This window comes from Tupaia chinensis, unplaced genomic scaffold (genome assembly GCF_000334495.1).
Source record: "Tupaia chinensis unplaced genomic scaffold, TupChi_1.0 Scaffold144529_1, whole genome shotgun sequence".
In the NCBI taxonomy this organism is placed as follows: domain Eukaryota; kingdom Metazoa; phylum Chordata; class Mammalia; order Scandentia; family Tupaiidae; genus Tupaia; species Tupaia belangeri.
The window spans coordinates 2,957,485-2,976,226 of record NW_006204388.1 but is presented as its reverse complement, the minus strand read 5'-3'; the positions used below and the strand labels follow the sequence as shown (position 1 = coordinate 2,976,226).

Sequence of the window (18,742 nt, the reverse complement as noted above, 5' to 3'; positions counted from 1 at the left end):
CCTACATTCCAATCTAGACCTTAAACTCTTTGAAAGCACATACTGTCTGGTTCATTGTTACATATCAGCATTACCTCTTGAACCTCTGCATGGTAATAGCAATAAATATTTACTGAGTATTTAAATTATTTAGTTAAATACATTGCTACACAAATTAATACATATATCATTCAAGGAGTTATTGAGAAGCCTACCATAATAAAAACTTGCCTGAAATGACTTGATTTCTCAAGACTTCTGTAAAATCTGGGAATTCCTCAATTTGCACTTTCCTTTCTATTTTCTCACAGAAAGTGCATTTTTCCATAGTTACTATCCTGAATGTCTTTCATTGTCAGTAATGCATATCTCGTGGAATTTACATTAAATTGGTCAGATTATGCTAAGAGAGCAAAAACTATGCTCATCCTAGAGGCATAGCAATAGTTTATTTCTTAATCCTTTAGTGACACCAGGCTGACAGATGGTGGCAGCAGCAACAGGAACAAGTTACTTCTTAGGCTACTACAGTGGGGAATAACAGTACCTGAAGAAACCCTGTGAACTTTTCACTGCTGGAAGGTAAGAAATACCTATATCCTCCATTCTTTTTCATTAGTTGTAATGTGTCACATGGGTCTACTCCCTTATGAGCTCAGAAGTGTTGTCTTGATGCACAAAGGGGTAGGAGAGCTGAATATTGATGAAAATTAGTGATATTCACTGAGTACGTTAATCCAGGTGTGCAGAGAACCACGTGAAATTTGAGTCTTCTACAGATACACCTTGACTTACATTCCAACAAACCCTTCGTAAGTTGAAAATACCATAAATCGAAAGTGTATTTCATACACCTTACCTACCAAACATTATAGCTTAGCCCACCTTAAATGTGCTTAGCACATTTATAATTGGTTAAAATGATCTAACACAAAGCATGTTTGATAATAAAGTGTTGAAATATCTCATGTCATTTATTGAATATTATACTAAAAGTGAAAACCAGAATGGCTTGCTGCCACTGCTCAGTGTTGCCAGAGTACCATATCTCTTATCACTAGCCTGAGAATGTATTAAAATTCAAAATTTGAAACATGGTTTCTACTAAATAGTTTTGCTCTTGCACCATCAAAAAGTAAAACAATCCTTAAGTAGAATCATCATAAATCAACGATAGTCTGTACTGACAAGTTCCAGTTCAGATCCTAAAGCTGGATTTTAGAATGACTATGTCAATGGAAATGTTAGAAATCAAGGGCTACATATGACAGATACTATTTATTTTGATCTGATGCTTAGAGCAGACGAAAGACTGAAGTGCCAGTTTTCTACTTACAGTTCTGCAACAAGCTAGATTAGTCAATTTGACACAACTCTTTTCTCCTGGGTTTAGAGTTGATCATTTCAGAATTTGGTCAAAAGTACTGACATGTTTTTAGGTAGAAAATCCTGTTTTTGTGCTGTGTGTCACTTTGCCTATAAAGCTCCTTCCTAAATTTTATGCCCACTTACCTGCAATTGCTATTGAAATTCTGTAAGTAAAAGAGCCCCTGAAACAGAAGTTAAATCCTGATCATCTTTGTATTTTGACATCTATCAGTAAAATACAACAACAGCTTTTTGAATGAGTAAGTAAATAACTGAATGCATACCTATGTAAAATAGTTATTACTTTAATTGTTCTTGTTTCTGACTCATGTAGTTCCATTTTTTTGGAGGGAAAGGGGGGCAGCATGTCATAGAGACTAAGAACAAGGTCTCAAGAGGAAAAGGGATGTGGATTTGATGCTTGGTTCTGCCACTTGCCAGCTGAAGGCCTTTGAGCAAGTTAGTATAGCCCTCTAAGGTACATCTGTAAAATTCAATCCATAGTGTTCCTAGGAGATTATTTTGAAGATTTACTGAGATACTCCTTATAAAGTGCTAAGCATAACATCTGGCATCTTTAAGAGGTTCAATAAATGTTAGCTACCTTTACCATTCTTCGACTGGGCTTTTCTCAATTTTTCCACAGGATTTGGGCAAGATCAGAAATACAAATGGATTAATGGATTTTTTTAACATTTTTGTGCCACTGTGATAAACATTGCATATTTTGCTCAAATATAATTTTTGCAAGAAATTGAGTCCTTTTCTTTTAAAAGAGATTTTTGCTATAGGGTACGTGTGCTCGCCAGAGAGACAGAAAGCAAGAAATCACCCCCAAAGGGGATGGCCACATCACAATCTCTTCTTCTCCATACTTCTCTAGAGATTTTGAGCACAGATGCATACATGTGTAGCGTTTCAAGCCTCCAGATCCGGGACTTGAACTCCAGTTGTCCATGTGGGAGTCTAGCAATGTAACCATAACGCCATCTTCTAGTCCAGAAATTGAGTCCTTGAGTAGTTAAAAACTTACCCAAGATCATGTAGTAAGTAAGTAGTTAAGATTAGAATGACTAAACCTCTTCATCTCAATCTCTTCTTTAAAACCACAAGGATGACCTTTTGGTTGCCATTTTGTAGAGAGATTTTCATCTTTATTAAAGTTCATCTATTTGCTGGGCTGACAAGAATAATTTAAACAATTATTAAACTGAAACACTAATATAAGTTCCACTATTTTATTTTATTTGAGTTCATAGCTTTTTTTATTCCAATTTGCCCAGGCTACTTATACACTATGGGAAATACTAGGCTTTATTATCACTCTCTAAATAACTGAATTTAACTACTACCACTATAAAATTATTACTAGTAATACTAGGTTACTGAGAATCTGCGTCACATTAACTTCTATTTTCATTTTTCTTAGCAGTTCATGCTAGGAGCATTCATAGCCCCATTTTACATTGTAGTAAACAGTAGACAGAACGGCTACTTTCTCAATATTACTCCTTGAGTTGGTTGCAAAAGCAAGATTATAACTCCCAAGATTCAAGCCATAAACAAGTACTTTATCATTATCCCTTCCACCCTAGGTAACCTAGTTGTAAATTTAATAACATGGAAAATAAGATAGTCATATTTTTATCATTCCTATTTGCAGAAACTGAGTCCTGGAGTGGGTAATAAGTTGTCTAACGTCATTTAGCTGGTAAGCAGTAGAGCTGAGAATTGGACTCAGAATCACTGGTCCAAAGAGAGCAGTGTGATAATACTTAAACATGGCTGGAAGATTTCTAGCCTTATGCCCTGAGTTATTGGATTGAAACAGTTCTTTTTGTTATGTTGTTTGTGCTACAAGCTATATCTCTCTATCTCAGTAGGGCTCGCTCTCTCTCTCTTTTTTTTTCCCTCTATATTATAATATTAAGTTTCATGAGAGTGGGAAGTGTTCCAGCCCGTGGGACAGTTGAACAGGTTCCTTGGGGGAGGGAGTGAGAGATGGGACAAACACACACACACACAATATGTGGTGCTGATCAAGTTGTCTTCTTCCATCTACTTCCGTTTATTGAGGAGAAATGGCGAGTTATATACAGCTGGTGGGAACCAATTGGTTGCCCGAAATGCAAATGAGATAGAACAGCATGAACCAATCATTGATATGGGTGGATCTCTCCTGTTGCCTAGAAACCCAACCACTTCCGGGGAGAAAGGTTGGTCACATGATTTCTGAGAAAAGGTTTGCTCAGTGAGGAAGTGAAGCCTAATGGTTTCCAAGATGGTGGATAGCTCAAGATGGCTTCCGTATGTAGTGCTCGCCACAGGGAAGTTTGTTTGATTCTCTATTATACATGCAGAGTGTGGCACATACTAGGTGCACTCACTGAATGGATGAATACATCTGTTTTTGTCCAGAGATGCAATGTAACTGAGAAAAGCTTTGACTTTTAATAAATATCAAATATAGATAGATGTCTATATTGTTGGCTTCACACTTTTCTATATCAACACCTTTTGTCATGTGACCTTACAGTTTCTCCCACTAAAGAAGAGGGAATTATTTCTCCACCCTTCACATTGGGTTCAGTCACAAGGTGAGTTTTTACAAAATGAGAAAGTAACAACATGGAGTCATATTTGAACTTAACACTTAAGAGGTCTTGTTAGTTTCCTTCTTCACTTTTATGCCTTTGCTATGAGCAGTATATGCGTTGGCCAACCTGGTACTCCAAGAAAGATAATAGACACTGGATAAGATAAGAAATGTGTGTTCTTAGTTTGGAACAGAGTTACCCTATGAGCAGAACTTCTATTCGCCAACCTGACAACTTGCAGACACGTAAGCTGGTTCATGTCAGCAGACTCACCCCACATAGCTTAATTCCATCCATTTATTTTAAGTCAATACAGGCATTAAACACTGTATGCTTATTATGAGCCATTGACTTTGAGGGTATTTTGTTATGAGGTATTTTCACAGTAATATTACTCAATATACCAAATTTACCATTGATAATGTACTTATAAATACATATAAAATATGCTCATAATATTATGTGATTCAATTAGTTTCTGCATATAGTCATATGCTATTTTATTTCACAAATTCTGGCATAGATAAAGGCATAAAAATTCAATGTAGATATAATTAGGTATATTTGAGTCATGTTAATACATTTGGGGCTATTAAATATTGCTGGTAGGTAAAGCTGTGAAAAAACAAATTTGATCTGATACCATTTGAAATTATTTCATTTATTATGAATATTATAATATAGTATTCTCTTGAATACTTACTCATGCTGAAGAGAGTAAGAAAAATGACATGCTGATAAATAATTTTCTTAGATGGTAAACATTTGTACTCTTCTAAGCTATGTGGTAAAATTTTTCAATAATTGAAAAATTATTTTAAAAGAAAATATATAATATTCTTTGATAAGAGAAGTACGGATGAATAAATTTCAAGGATATCTTATTTCATTTAAGAATAGGGAACAAAATATGAGCCAAAGCTGCTGAAAATGGTCAGGATTTCCAGATTAACTTCTCAGGTCATGTAAGGAATGAGCTCTGCAATCCCGCAATAGAGAATACCTTCCGCGTAGCCATGCCAGCTAGTTGGGTAAATGACAAACCATGATTCTGTAAAACGACAAACTTCCTTGAGGAGGCTTAAACCAAACAAGTAAAGTGGCTACCATGTGCAGTATGTAGGAAGTTCTCTACATTAAGTAGAGTGGGGCCAGCAGGTTGTATAGTAGTTGGGACACTGGACCCCCACATGACAGCTGTGGATTGATCCCCAGAATCAGCTGTGCTTGCTATGAAAATATTTAGATTAATTAAGATCTTTAGTGACTCAATAAAATGTGTGTGTGTGGGGGGGCAAAGTATAGAAAGCGAACATAGATACCAGAGACGGTGTGGGAGGAGAGTGGGAGATGGCAGAGGGTAAGAGATAGGGAATCAAGGATTGGGAAAAAAAAGCAAAATATACAGGAAACAAGAAATAGAAAATTATTTGTTGATGATAACATGTTTGTTGATGTATTTGTTGATATACAGTATACTTTGGATGGAAAATCTCATTTTGTATGCTGTAATGATGTACAGTGGATGAATGTAAATAAATAAATTTAAATAAATAAAAAAACAGCTAATGCAGAGACCAAACCTAAAAATACATTACACCAGGTGCATGTGCATGCATATCCAAAATCCTAAGAAAATGGAGAAGAGATTGTAGTGTGGCCGTCCCTCTTGGGGGGTGATTTCTTACTCTCCCTTTCACCCTTCTTTTTCGGGAGAGCACATATGCCATATGGCAAGAATCTTAAAAAAAAAAAAAAAAAAAAAAAAAAAAAAAAAGAAGAGGTAGTTGGCAAAAAAAAAAAAAAAAAAAAAAGATAAAGTAGAGTTAGTGTGACCAAAAGTTGCTCCTCATTGGATTACAGTTTGTGTGAGATTTTGTAGCAGTGATGTTTTTGGAGACTTCTGCCCGCTGTGTTCAAGACTTACTGTATTTTTGTAGATGTGTATGTGCAATGTGCTTGAACTTTTCCATCTTAGGTTACTTTTGCCCTATCAGACAAATTCTTCTGATTTAGTTTAGTGGCTTTGGATCCAAAATAAGATAAAAACTATGACATGGGATCTTTTACACGGCCTTTTACATATTGGGTTGTAGGAAATGTCATGCTGTATTTTTTCCATATTTTTCAATTAAAAAATGCATCATGATTTTCTGACAAACTAATAAATATGATTGTGATTTATAACTCTTAATATACATTTTATTCTATATTACTAATCTTCTAGTACAGCTAATTCCCATTTTTATCTCATAAAACTCAATCAGTTGTGCTTAACACAATCCCATTTGACATAGAACCTCTTTGCTCATAAATTCAAATTCAATACAATTCTTATATGGATTTGGACACATGTAATTCCACTGTACTTCAATTTCTACATGTATAAAGTAGTGTAAATATTAAATGATATAAACTTTACCCAGCATTAAGACCACTGATTTAGTAAGTGCTAGTTAATATTAATTCCTGTTTCGTCAGCATTAGGATTCTGTAGAAGCCAACTAGATATTCTCTTCTCTCCAAGTTCTAGAAAAAAGTAAGCAAAAGATACTTTAGTCATTTATGGTCAAAACAGCCACTGATTACCATAAAATGCAATGGAGAACTTAACTTGTATCTGAGGTTCAAATGGACTTCCAGTAATTTTTACAGGATTTTATGGTACATTACTAGCTTACATAGTTATAGGGCAGAGACAATTTCAAGCCTTCCCTTCAGGAACCAAGTCTGCTCAACCTCAGTAACCTTTCCGCCTGGAGATAGTAAGACTGTATGCATCTGGGGGCAGGCTGAACCCAAAGAGAGCAAAAAAAAGGGCTGGGTTATGCATGGTTGGACATTTTTTCAAGTCTTTTTTCTCTTTTTTCTTATTCATGATAGAGCTCATGTGCACACACATGAGAGTGAGAGAGAGATTGGAAGTGAGAGAGAGAACACCCTTTACAGGATCGGGTCATGCCACAGTTCCCCTCCTCTAGTCCTCTAGCCTGCTGGGTCTTGTGTACTTGCACACTTGCCCAGCATGTTCCAGTTTGATCAGGCTGGGGATTGAAACTGTGGTGGCCATGTGAGATCTGGCTTTTTTTGAGAAGCATATTACCACTGTGTCAAGAAGCTGGTACCCCACTCTGTTTAGAAAAGTCACAGTTTCATCTTATGCAAAAAGTAAGGTGAGTATAGAGAATAGTATATGCTTTCTCCTCAATATTTCCTATTTTATAAAATAACAGAAATCTGGAAAGAGGGCAGAAATTGTTACCTCTTATCATATGCAACCCCAGGTAATAATATATTAATGAATGTTTTAAAACTATAAAGAGAGCTTATAGGTAGAGCTTAGGAAATATTCTAATTCTCTATTACTGAAGCTTTGGGTTGTGACTCAGGCCTGGTGCATAATAAAGGGGTAATTAAAACCAATGTGACAGGTGCCCTTTGTTTTCAAGCTAATATTTGGTTATCAGATTTTCCTTGATAATCTTTGTCTTGATAATGTGCCTCTAGGAGCATTGTAGGTATAGTTGAGTGTAGTGCTCACTGGCAAAGCAGACAGGGCAGGGGTCTAAAAATCTTGAAGGCTAGTGTGTGTACAAAGTGGAGAGACCATAGTCAGAGGTCCACATAGCAAGGCCAGCCCAGTAGGCAGAGTGACATTCTGAAGTATAGCAGTGGTGAACAGCTCAATGCTGCCTTTCTAAAGTATTGCCATAATCGCCTGTGTTTTCTCATTCATTCATTTATTCACTCACCTGGTATATGCTAGATCTTATTCTAGGTTTTGAGAATGTATCAGCAAGCTAAATAATAAAAAATTCCTGCTCCTTTGGTGCTACCTCTCTCTTTGTCTTATAACCCTCCACTAACTGTTAAGCTTATTTAGAGTAGAAAGTGTGTTTCATTCATTGGCGAATTCCCACTGCTATCACCATGCCTAGAACTGTGCCAAGTCTATGTGCTACCAATAAATTGTGTTGCATAAAAGTTGAATTTACCTACATTGGTAGTGATATGTTCTGGTACATGGACAAAACAAGTGAAAGAGATTCAAATAGTATTTCAAGTAGTATTTTTAAATTTAAATACAAAAAGATAAGACAATCATTTCATGTTAGAATAGATGACAGGAGAAAAGGAAGATGCACCACACAGTCTGTCCAGATGGAGAGAGTAACTTCGGGTAATTTGCAGATTTCACAGGCATGTGTATCTGTATGTCTGAGATGCTTTGTGTGTATTTGTTTACTTCTGTTTGATTTAGTATTCAGAAAATGGTAATTGCAGTTTCTTTTTTTATTTTTATTTTTATTTTTATTTTTATTTTTTATACATTCAATCACATTATTTAACTTACAAAGTGAACATTTCAATATGTGCAGTTTCTTGTACTGATTTACATTTGTTATTGCCAAATGGTTTCCCTGAAGTTTCAGAAATACCCATGTTAGAGATGGCATTTGACATTAGGAGAAAATCATAAAACCTTCTAACAAGATCCTCTCCTTCTCCTTCCCTCTGAAAATTGATGTTTGCTGGTAATGAAGAAACTGGGCATCATGCCACCAGAGAAATGCCTGGACTGTGTTTAACTGGCAGCTTCATTGGATTATCCTCAGTTTCTTGAGAGAAAATCCCATTAGACAATGTTTATCAGTTATGTGTGCTGTTTCTCATCTTTCTCATGTTCAATAGGGCACCCACATAACAATGAGGGTGTGTGTACGTATGTGTGTGTTAAAAACTGCCTGGATTGTCCTGGAGAAAGATACCTTCTCAATTTAGTGAAAACAGAAAAGGAATAGGCTGAGCAAACAGTAATTCAAATATAGACCATTGCCCAGCCTCCAAATAAGAATTCCATAGTAGTTTTGATTCAAGAACTGAAATATGTGGCAATAACTTGAAAACATTAGACATCAATTACTTACACCATTCAGTTTACCTAAGGTACACATGTCTTCTAAGCCTCCTGAGAATTTTTCCATAATTATTTGATTATTTTTTAAAGAATAATTTATTTCTTGGTATATTAGAATATTTTTTTCTGCTTTCTTTCTTTCCCATACTCACTTTTTAAAAAAGTTGTTTTATTTTCAATAGACAAATAAAAGTTGTGTATATTTATGGGATATAATATGATGTTTTTTTACATGTATACATAGTGGAATGATTAAATCAACTTAACTAACATATCCAATTACTTCAAATACTTATCATTTCTTTGTAGTGAGAACATTTAGGAGACCTCTCTTTTAGCTATTTGGAAATATGCAGTATTATTATTATTATTATTATTATCTGTACTTGGCATGCATGCTGTGCAAACGATTACTAGTACTTATTCCTCCTGTCTTATTGAAACTTAATATCCTTTGACCAATATCTTCCCTTTTCCCATGTACTCCTTCCCTACCCTTTGGTAACCACCATCATCATATTCTCTACTTTGAGTTTGATTTTTGTAGGTTCCACGTATAAATGAGCTTATGTGGTATTTGTTTCTCTGTGTGCAGATATACCACATTTTCAGTCTATTTGTCCATTGACAGACACTTTTGCTGCTTCTACATCTTGGCTGTTGTTAATAATACTGTGATGAACATGGTAGTGAAGATATCTCTGGCATATTGATTTCAATTTCATTGGCTAAATATGCAGAAGTGGAGGTTGCTGGACAAGATGGTAATTCTATTTTTAGTCTTTTGAAGGATCTCTGCACTCTTTTCAAAGTAGTTATACTAATTTGTAGTATACAAAGGTTTCTTTTTCTCTTCACCCACCTTTTCTTTCATCTTTTGATAATAGCCATTGTAATATGTATGAGGCAATAGCCCATTGTGGTATTAATTTGCATTCCTTTGATGAATAGAAATGCTGAGTTTGTAGATATATGCCATTTCTATACCTTCTTTTTAAACATGTTTATTCATGTCCTTTGTCCATTTATTAATAGTTATTTGTTTTCTTGTTGTTGAGTAGTTTGAGTTTCTTGTACATGTTAGATATTAGTTTCTCATCCCATGCATGATTTGAAAATATTTTATTTGAATCTGTAGGTTGTTTCCTCATTTGCAGATGAGCATATTTGCAGATGCTTTTCCCCATTTGTTTATTGTTGCTTTCATTACCTGTGTTTTTGAGGTTTCATCCAAGAAATTACTTCATTGACCAATGCCATTATGCTTTCCCCCTATATTCTCTTCTAGTAGTTTTACAGTATCAGGTCTTACATTTAAGTCTTTAATCCATTTTGAGTTGATACTTATATAAGGGTTGAGATGAAGGTTTGTTTTCATTTTTCTGCATATAGATATCCTATTTCTCAACACCATTTATTCTTCAATGTGATTCTAAATACTTTTTTCAAAAATCAATTAATCATTAATATCTGGGTTTATTTCTGGGCTTTTTATACTATTTCATTGGTTCATGTGTCTTTTTTAAATACAAGTACCATGCTGTTTTGATTACTGCTGCATTGTAACATATTTTGAAAACCAGTCATATGATTCCCCCAACTTTGTGTTTTTCCCCAAGGTAACTTCAGCTATTCTGTATCCTTTGTGGTTATATATGAATTTTAGGAATTTTAAAAATTTGTTAAGAGTGACATGAGAATTTTGATGAGGATTTGATTGAATCTGTAGATCACTTTGATAGTATGAAGATTTTAATAACATTAATTTTTTCAATACATGAATAAGGATACCTTTCAGTATATTTATGTCATCTTCAATTTCTTTATCAACAGTGTACAGTATCAGAGGCTTTCCTTGGTAAAATTTACTACTAAGTATTTCATTTTTTTTGATGCTATTGTAAATGGGATTGTTCCCTTTTCAGATAGTTTGTTAATATTTAGAAACACTACTGATTTTTATAAGTTGATTTTGTATCCTCAAACTACTGAATTCCTTGATCAGTTCTGATTTTTTTTGGTGAAGTCTTAGTTTTCTCAGTGTGAAAACATGTCAGGAATCAGAGACAGTTTCACCTCTTCCTTTCCTATTTTGATGACTTTTATTTCTTTTTGCCTAATTGCTCTGACGAGAACTTCCAATACTATGTTGAACAGATGTGATGAGAGCATCCACCTTGTCTTGTTCCTGATGTTATAGGAAATGCTTTCAACTTTTTACTTTTTCACCTCTGGATTCCCATTTAACATCACCTCTTTGTTCTGTTATCTAGGGAGACTTGCATATGCCTAGTCCTCTCTGTCTGCTCAAACTAGGAGGACTTTAGGATGCAGTCACTCAGAAGGTAGCTCTAAAAATTGGCATGATCAGTGCATGGCAAGCATTTCTTTTACAGGGAATCAGGGAGCTGAGTTTTTATAGCCCCTTCTCTGTACTGCTCCCAGGGGTCAATGCCCATAAACCTCCTCCTCCATGAATACCCTCCTAAAGCCACTGCTATTTTCTGTGAACTGGAGAGATTCACATATGACTAGTTAATTCTGCTCCAAGAACTAAGTGGCTTAGGATGCAGTCCCCCAGGTGGAAACTGTAAATGTTGGGGCCCTTGATACAAGGACAGACTCCTAGAATTATCACTAGGCTGAGCTAGGGGAGAAGGTTTTGGAGGTGCTGATCTGCTTCTCAGGTTGCCAGTGGGCTACTTACTGTCAGTCCCTTTAACTCCTTCATGCAAGTTAGATAGAAGCTAAGCAGTCAAATATCCATATAAAGTTTGTCATAGGGCCTATGTTAGAGAAATGAGGAGTTTTGATTCTAAATCCCTTCTCTTTACTGCTCCTAGGGGGATGAAGCTCCTGGAAGTGATTGCATACATGCATAAAACTGCTGATTTCTTTAAGTGAACTCCAGAAATTCATATGCCTACTCTCATCTGCTCCCAGAGTTGGTGAACTAAGAGCAAAACCATGGGGGAGGCTTAGAGTTATGGTGCTATATGTGGTTCAGAGGGCATTCCTTTTTTAACTGTGTGTTGAGATATTTCCTTCCGAAAGGAACAGACGGGGGTGTGGTCTGCTTCCAAGTATGCTTTAGCTTTTCCTACCTTTTTGAAATGGCTAATTCTCTCAGTTGCCCAGAGGATAGGAGTTTCTTCACTGGTTTCTGACTTTCTCAGAATTGATCTATGAATAGATGTTTATTTGGTGCATCTTTAAAGAAGAGGGAGAGTCAGGAGCTTCCCAGTCTGTCCTGTTGCTGACATAATCACACTCACTACTAACAGATTTATGTCTAACACACAAGGTGTGTGTTGAAAACCAGCCCTATCATTTAGTCTCCTAGCTCTTTTATACTCAGACTTGAGTGGACAGTATTTTTTTTTTTTTTGTCTAATGTTTCTGGAAAATATTCTGGAAGAAGGGTATGCCCTATTTATTGTCTTTCTTCCCCCATTTTCCTCTTTATCTAACCCATTCTTCCTAACCTCACTCATCACTAACCTGTATATTTTAAATGGTCTCAATCTTACAACATACTTTTTCTTTTATGTTTTTACTTAAATCATAGCTACTTTACTGCCTTTTCTCTATTTAGACATTTCAAGTTCTTTGAAAAGAGTATTAATTAAGGATTCCCCTCTTACTCTTATTATTATTACATTCTAAGTAAGATATGGAGGTGATCTTGGTCATTTTTTGTTGCTGGTATTAAAAGCGCTTAGTGATGTGACCTCGGCCCCTTCAAATATCAAAATACTTTTCCTGACACTAACATTTACTGATCCTCAAGTCTAGCTCCTGTCCTCCACTATTAACTGTTCCCAAGCATCTAATCGCTTTCTACCTCTTTAATTTTGCTTATTCTTGTCCTTCCTGCAATGCCCTTCTCTTTTTCTCTGCAAAATCTCAAACTCCTCATTCCTTAAGTCCTATCGCAAATGTTCTTCTGTTTAAAGACTTGTATGAGTCCTTCCTCTGAACACTCACAGAAATTTAATCTGTATTTTGTTGATAAGACTGATTAATGATATAATTAGCCATAAGCTGATTATGGCAGAACCCATACCAGATTTAACATGGTAATTTTTTTTGCAATGCTTAATATATGTTAGATCCTTGAATCAATCCTATTTCTATATAAGTATTTCTCCTACATATTCCCTTTAAAAATGTCTGATGAATTTTGTAATCTTAGAACATTCTCCATATAATAATTCATAAACATTACATTTCTGGTTCATTGTGTCTGTAAGCATATTTTAAAAAATAACTCTGTATAAGCTCATGAAACTGACTAGGCCCTGCCCTCAGTTTACTTTATTTCTATTAAAAGTGAAGGACTCAACCATGATATTTTCTTTTTCCAAATATTAGCCCCCTTCCCTTCCCATTACTGTGTACTAAAGTACATTCTCCAGTACCTCCAGGTAGCATTTTTTTTTTTTAAACATAGTTTGCCTAGAATTTATAGTCACTATCAGCAAGAAGTTTTTTTTTTGGGAGATGTTGTTGCTATAGGGAACGTGTGCTCACCAGAAAGACAAGAGAGAGACAAAGAGACAGAAAGTGAGAAATCACCCCCTCCCCCCACGGAGGATGGCCACGCCACAATCCCTTCTCCTCCATTCTCCTCTTGGGATCTTGGGCACAGACACACACGCACCCGGCATGAGTTTAAGCCACTGGGTCCGGGACTCAAACGGTGGTCAACTACATGGGAGTCCAGCTACATAGCCATTATGCTAACTGCTGGTCCCAAGAAGTTTTTTTTTTTTGTTTTTTTTTTTTTTTTTTTTTTTTTTTAGCATTTATTCAGCTACTTGCAGAAGCTAAAGCCTGTACCATTACTTTTAAAGAAATCGTTTTATTTTGTTATTCTTTATATTAGATATAATCCATAATAACATTTTTTGTAGCAAACAGTATTTACTCAGGTAGGTTCTGACACTTTATGTAGTCGATCTTATTCTCTTATGGCCTCTTACCTTTAATATTACCATTCATGATGCTTTGCTTATTAATTTTAACTGAAAGTTGACTAATTCCTGGCATTTAAAAAAGTGTGTCTACAGAAAATGTCCTAAATGCCTTGGCTCTATTATCCTAATGTGTAACACACAAAATTAATAATTATGTAATATCATCTTTTATTACTTTTCTGGTAATTTTAAGTTTAAGTTATCCTTTATTTATTAATAGCCTAAGCTCCCAAATATATTTCATTCCTATTCTAATGCATTTTCCACTTTTTAAATGAAAGCTTTTAAAGCTACAGATTTATAAGTAATTAATTATTTGATTTTATAATTTTTTATATGTCATCTTTTCACTTTTGCTTAATTTTAATACATTTAAACTTCCTTTTTACTTTCTTTAATTCATAAGCTATTTATAATATGTTTTTAGATTCTAACATAGAAGAATTTGGAATGTATTAAATTAACTTCTAAGGGATTTTTGCTTTATGAGTAAGCTATTTATAGGATACTAATTCTTTAATATTAATAATTCCTTTATGCCATCTGTCAAGTGGCTCAATTAAACATTTTTTCTCTATTTTTTAAAGGTTTTGCCATAGGGACACATGCACTTGTCAGAGAGAAAGAGACAGTGAGATGGAAAGTGAGAAATCAATCCCTTCTCCATTCTCACCTTGGGATTTGGGGCACCTTTGCATATATGTCTGATGTGATTGTCAAGCCGCCAGGTCTGGAAATTGAACTGAGGTCAGCTGTGTGGGAAGTTCAGTTCCTTAACCACCATGCTACCTGCTGGTCTCACAATGAAATATTTTTAAAAAATATTCAGGTGCACATAGAAAAATTAACTCAAAATGGATTGAAGTCTTACAAGTAAGACCTGAAATCACAAAACTCCTAAAATAAAACAGAAAAAATACTCTTTGATATTGGTCTTGACTTTTTTGGATATGATACTGAAAGTACAAGTAACAAAAGCAAAGCCAAACAAGTGGTACTTCATCAAACTAAAATGTTTTCTTATAGCAAAGGATATAATCAACAAAACGAAAAGGCAGCATATAGAATGGAAGAAAGCATTTTTTAAAACTATTTTATTTATTTATTCTAATTTGACAAGAGAGGAAGAAAAAGACAGAGAGAGAGAGAGAAAGAGAGAGAGAGAGAGAATAGAGTGAAAGCTACCAGGTCCAGGACTTGAACCGTGTCAGAAGAAAGCATTTGTGAGTTACATATCTGAAAATAGGTTAGTATGTACAGTATGTTAGGAACTCAAACAACCAATAACGAAATAACCAAATAATGCTATTTTAAAATGGGTAAAGAACCCAAAATGACATTTTTCTAAATATGACATAAAAATGGTCAACAGTTCCAGAAGAGTTGTTCATCACTAATCACGAGGGAATACAAATAAAAACCACAATGACATGTCACTTCACATTTGGTAGGATGGCTACTATAAAAGAACAAGAAGGGCTGGACGGTGTCTCAACAGTAATGCAACACTGCCAGACTGACCAAAGTGGGTTGGTCCTTGTTTCATGAACAGGTACCTCACTAAACATGCTTGACATTGAGTGCCTGTGATTTGGGACTGTCTGAAACTGGGGTAAGATTGTGGCATGAGGGCCCTGTTGGGAATACCTGTCTCTTTCTTTTGCTCTCTTTCTCTGTCTTTTTTTGTTAATGGAAGAAAGACAAAAAGTTCAAATAAATAAATATAAATAAATTCAGTAGAAGGAGGCCTTCCTGTCAACCAAGTCCACCTTGTGAAACATGGTGAGCTGCTGAAGTTTTGTATAGCAAAACTCATCAGACAGGTGTGCATATCTACTTGCCCAGTTGACATTCTTGGTTCATTATGGATGAACCAGCTTTCTTCCACCATCTAGCCTAATCCTTAGCTAGTGCATCTGTTTTTGCTTCCTCATTCCTTCTAATATCTTCTCATTGTTTAGGTTTTCTGCAGTTTCAGTGTTCTTTTCCTGGTGTAAATTTCTTCTTATTTTGCGTAGTATAGGTTTTACTTTTTTTTTTTTTTCCTCCCCAATTGTTGCATAGTGTGCACGTGATTGTGAGAGAAAGAGACAGAGAGCACTGCCCTTGGGGAATAGTTATGCCAGAATCCCTTCTCCTCCATCTATCCTCCTTTCAGAATCTGGGCATGCCTACATATGACCTATATGTTTCTCTGCTGCTGAGCCTGAGACTCTAATTGTGAAGTGTTTCTCAAGCCACTTAGTCTTGGACTCAAACTGTGAGGTGGGCAAGGTGGATTCAGCCACCTTGGATTCAGCAGGTCAAGGTTTTACTTACTATATCATGAATTTATGCCTTTTGTGTTTTAGAGGTTCAAGCTATGTTTTGGCTCTTTCGTATTTTCTCTATTCTTTTCTTCAAGAGCTTTCTTAGCTTTCATGTTAGATTTTCTCATTTTGTTATTCAAATCTGTTCATCTCTCTTTAATATTTTCTGTCTCCTTGCCCATGCTTCATTCTTTCAGTTCAGTTGCTTCTTATTTTCAGATTATATGTTCTTCAACTCTATCTATTACACTAAAAAGTTAGCAACTATCAATATATATTTTTATTTTCTGAAAGTTTTAGAAAGTTTATCTTTTTCCTGTCTTGAAATAGTCTCTTATTGCTTACTCATTGTTATTATTCTACTTGTTATTTCTTTAATATTTCACATATTGGGCCCAGCCTCAGTGGCATAGTCTGTAGCAGGGTTGGAAGTCGCATGGCTGACTGTAAGTTAGTATCCCCTGGTTGGCCTGAAACCATATTTGGTGGGCATGTGAGGACCCACGATCCTGAGTTGCTGGAGGGTTGGTGAAAGGTGATCACTATGATGAGATCCTGCCAAGGACATGTTCTCTCTCTATGTGCCTATTTCTTTTTATAAAAATTAAAAATAAATATGTTTTATACAGTGCTATTTAATATTATGTGTCATATTAAATTTGATAATTGTTTATTGATTAGCAACAATCTTTTTAAATGTTTCTATACGTATTTGGTATTCTTTGATTTTGAGTCCATTCTAAATTGATTTTAATCTGTGATGGATATGGGAGCTGAAATTATTACTTCATTCAGAAGCATAATATTTACTTTATTCAACAGCTGGAACCTTATGCCTTTGAATTATTTGAAAAAATAATTATTTATTTAATTTAACTTAATTTATGATTATTGTTATGATTATTATTATTTTGCTATAGTACATGTCTGCTCACCAGAGAAAGAGAGAGGGAAAGTGAGAAAGTAAGCTTCCAGGTCCAAGATTTGAACCATGACTGACCATGTGAAAGTTCAATGCCTTAACTACCATGACATCTGTTGGTCCCCCAAATTTTACCTTCTTTCCTTCATGGGTACATCTATAGTCCCCATGGCTGCACTGCATGTTGCATATATTTACTGCTCATTACTATTCTTTTAACTCATACTTTTGGGTAGTGCTTTTGTTACTTCCAGCAAACCTGAAATTCATAAAAGTTATAAAATTATGCAAGATCGTATTTTTTTGTAGTGGAAGAGCTAAGTTCACTAGCTCAACTGAGCTTTTCACTTTGCTTTTGGAGGTTATTTCAGAGTATGTAGTCCACTATACCAACCTTGTATTTTATAGTTTTTCAATTTTTATTATGTGTTATATTAGCTTTAAGATAAATAATATATTCTTACTTTAAGGCCTATATTTATAATTCCAATTTAGATTTCTTTTTTTAAGGTGTGATTATGTCATCTTTTCGTTATAGCCACTCTTCTTTCTGGGATCTTTTTCTTGTCAGTTAGAACATTATTCCTAGTCATTATTTCTGATAAAAGTGTGCTTGTTTAAAGAATACTTGTATTTACTTATTTTGGGCACCTGGAGACACTACAAATGTGGGACCAAGTATAATTAAATTCTTGGCCTGAGGTTCTTTGGGACCTTCCAAGTGTGGCGTCAGCCGATAGAGTCAAGTAAAGATTGGTTTAAAGTTTCAGTTTATCAAGAACTATTTTTTTCATATTTTTCTTTAGTTGCTAGAGGGCATGTGTGCTGGAGGGAGATAGAGAAAGTACCCTGTCAGTGTCAATGGGGTGTGATTGCCGGGGTCTGGTCTCGGCAGTGGTGGGTGGCTCGTACACAGGAAGGTGACACAGGTGATCAGGAACAAAATATTAGACTGAGACCTCATTGCTCCTTAGCATGTTCTCAGCTGGCCACAGCCAGAGCCAGCTCCAGGCTGCATGCCGTGGCTATTAAAACATGCGTATTTATTGAGGTAGGTTTAGGAAGTAAGGAGAGTGAGGGATAGTAAGAAATTTACTCTAAGGAACAGGGTATACAAAGCATGGAAGCAATAATTATAAAACATGCTGTTTGTCTTGTGAGATCAGGTAAAATCAATCATAGTTCTCAGGATGAGGAAGTCCATTTGTCTGTTAGATCTTCTTAGATCTTGATTACTGGGAAGGGTCTTTTGAAGAGGGGGCTTGCAGGATCTTTGATAACTTCAGTCCTGGGCCAGTTTGATAACTTTGCTGAATACAAAGACCTAGATAGAAATCTTGTCTTGTTAAATAAAGACACAGTTAATATATGGACTACCTATATATTACAACAATAGAGGGTGAGTCTATGACCTATATGGGAAAGGAAGATGATCTTGTAGCTCAGGAGCCAACACAGGATGTTTTACTAGCAGTTTTTCATAGTCAACAGCACATAGATGAGAAACTCTTTGTAGTTGAAAGCTACCTGTTGCTTTAGATAAGAACTCCCAGCTTAAATGGTTAATCTTTCTCTGGAGCCCTCAGCTTTGTTTATTCTGTTGTCCCATCCAGGCTTTTTCCCTTAATAAATCTGTGGGTTCCTGCATTTTGTTTGTTGAGTCTGTCAAT

General features: G+C 35.4%; 1 long non-coding RNA gene across 1 annotated transcript in view; it reads left to right on the top strand.

The window, feature by feature from the left end:
- LOC102498086 (uncharacterized) overlaps nt 1–18,742 on the top strand; it is a 46,409-nt gene that overhangs the window by 6,236 nt on the left and 21,431 nt on the right. Inside the window, exon 2 of the long non-coding RNA XR_003547622.1 lies at nt 447–561. This is a non-coding gene — a long non-coding RNA (uncharacterized LOC102498086). The remainder of the gene's footprint in view (nt 1–446; nt 562–18,742) is intronic.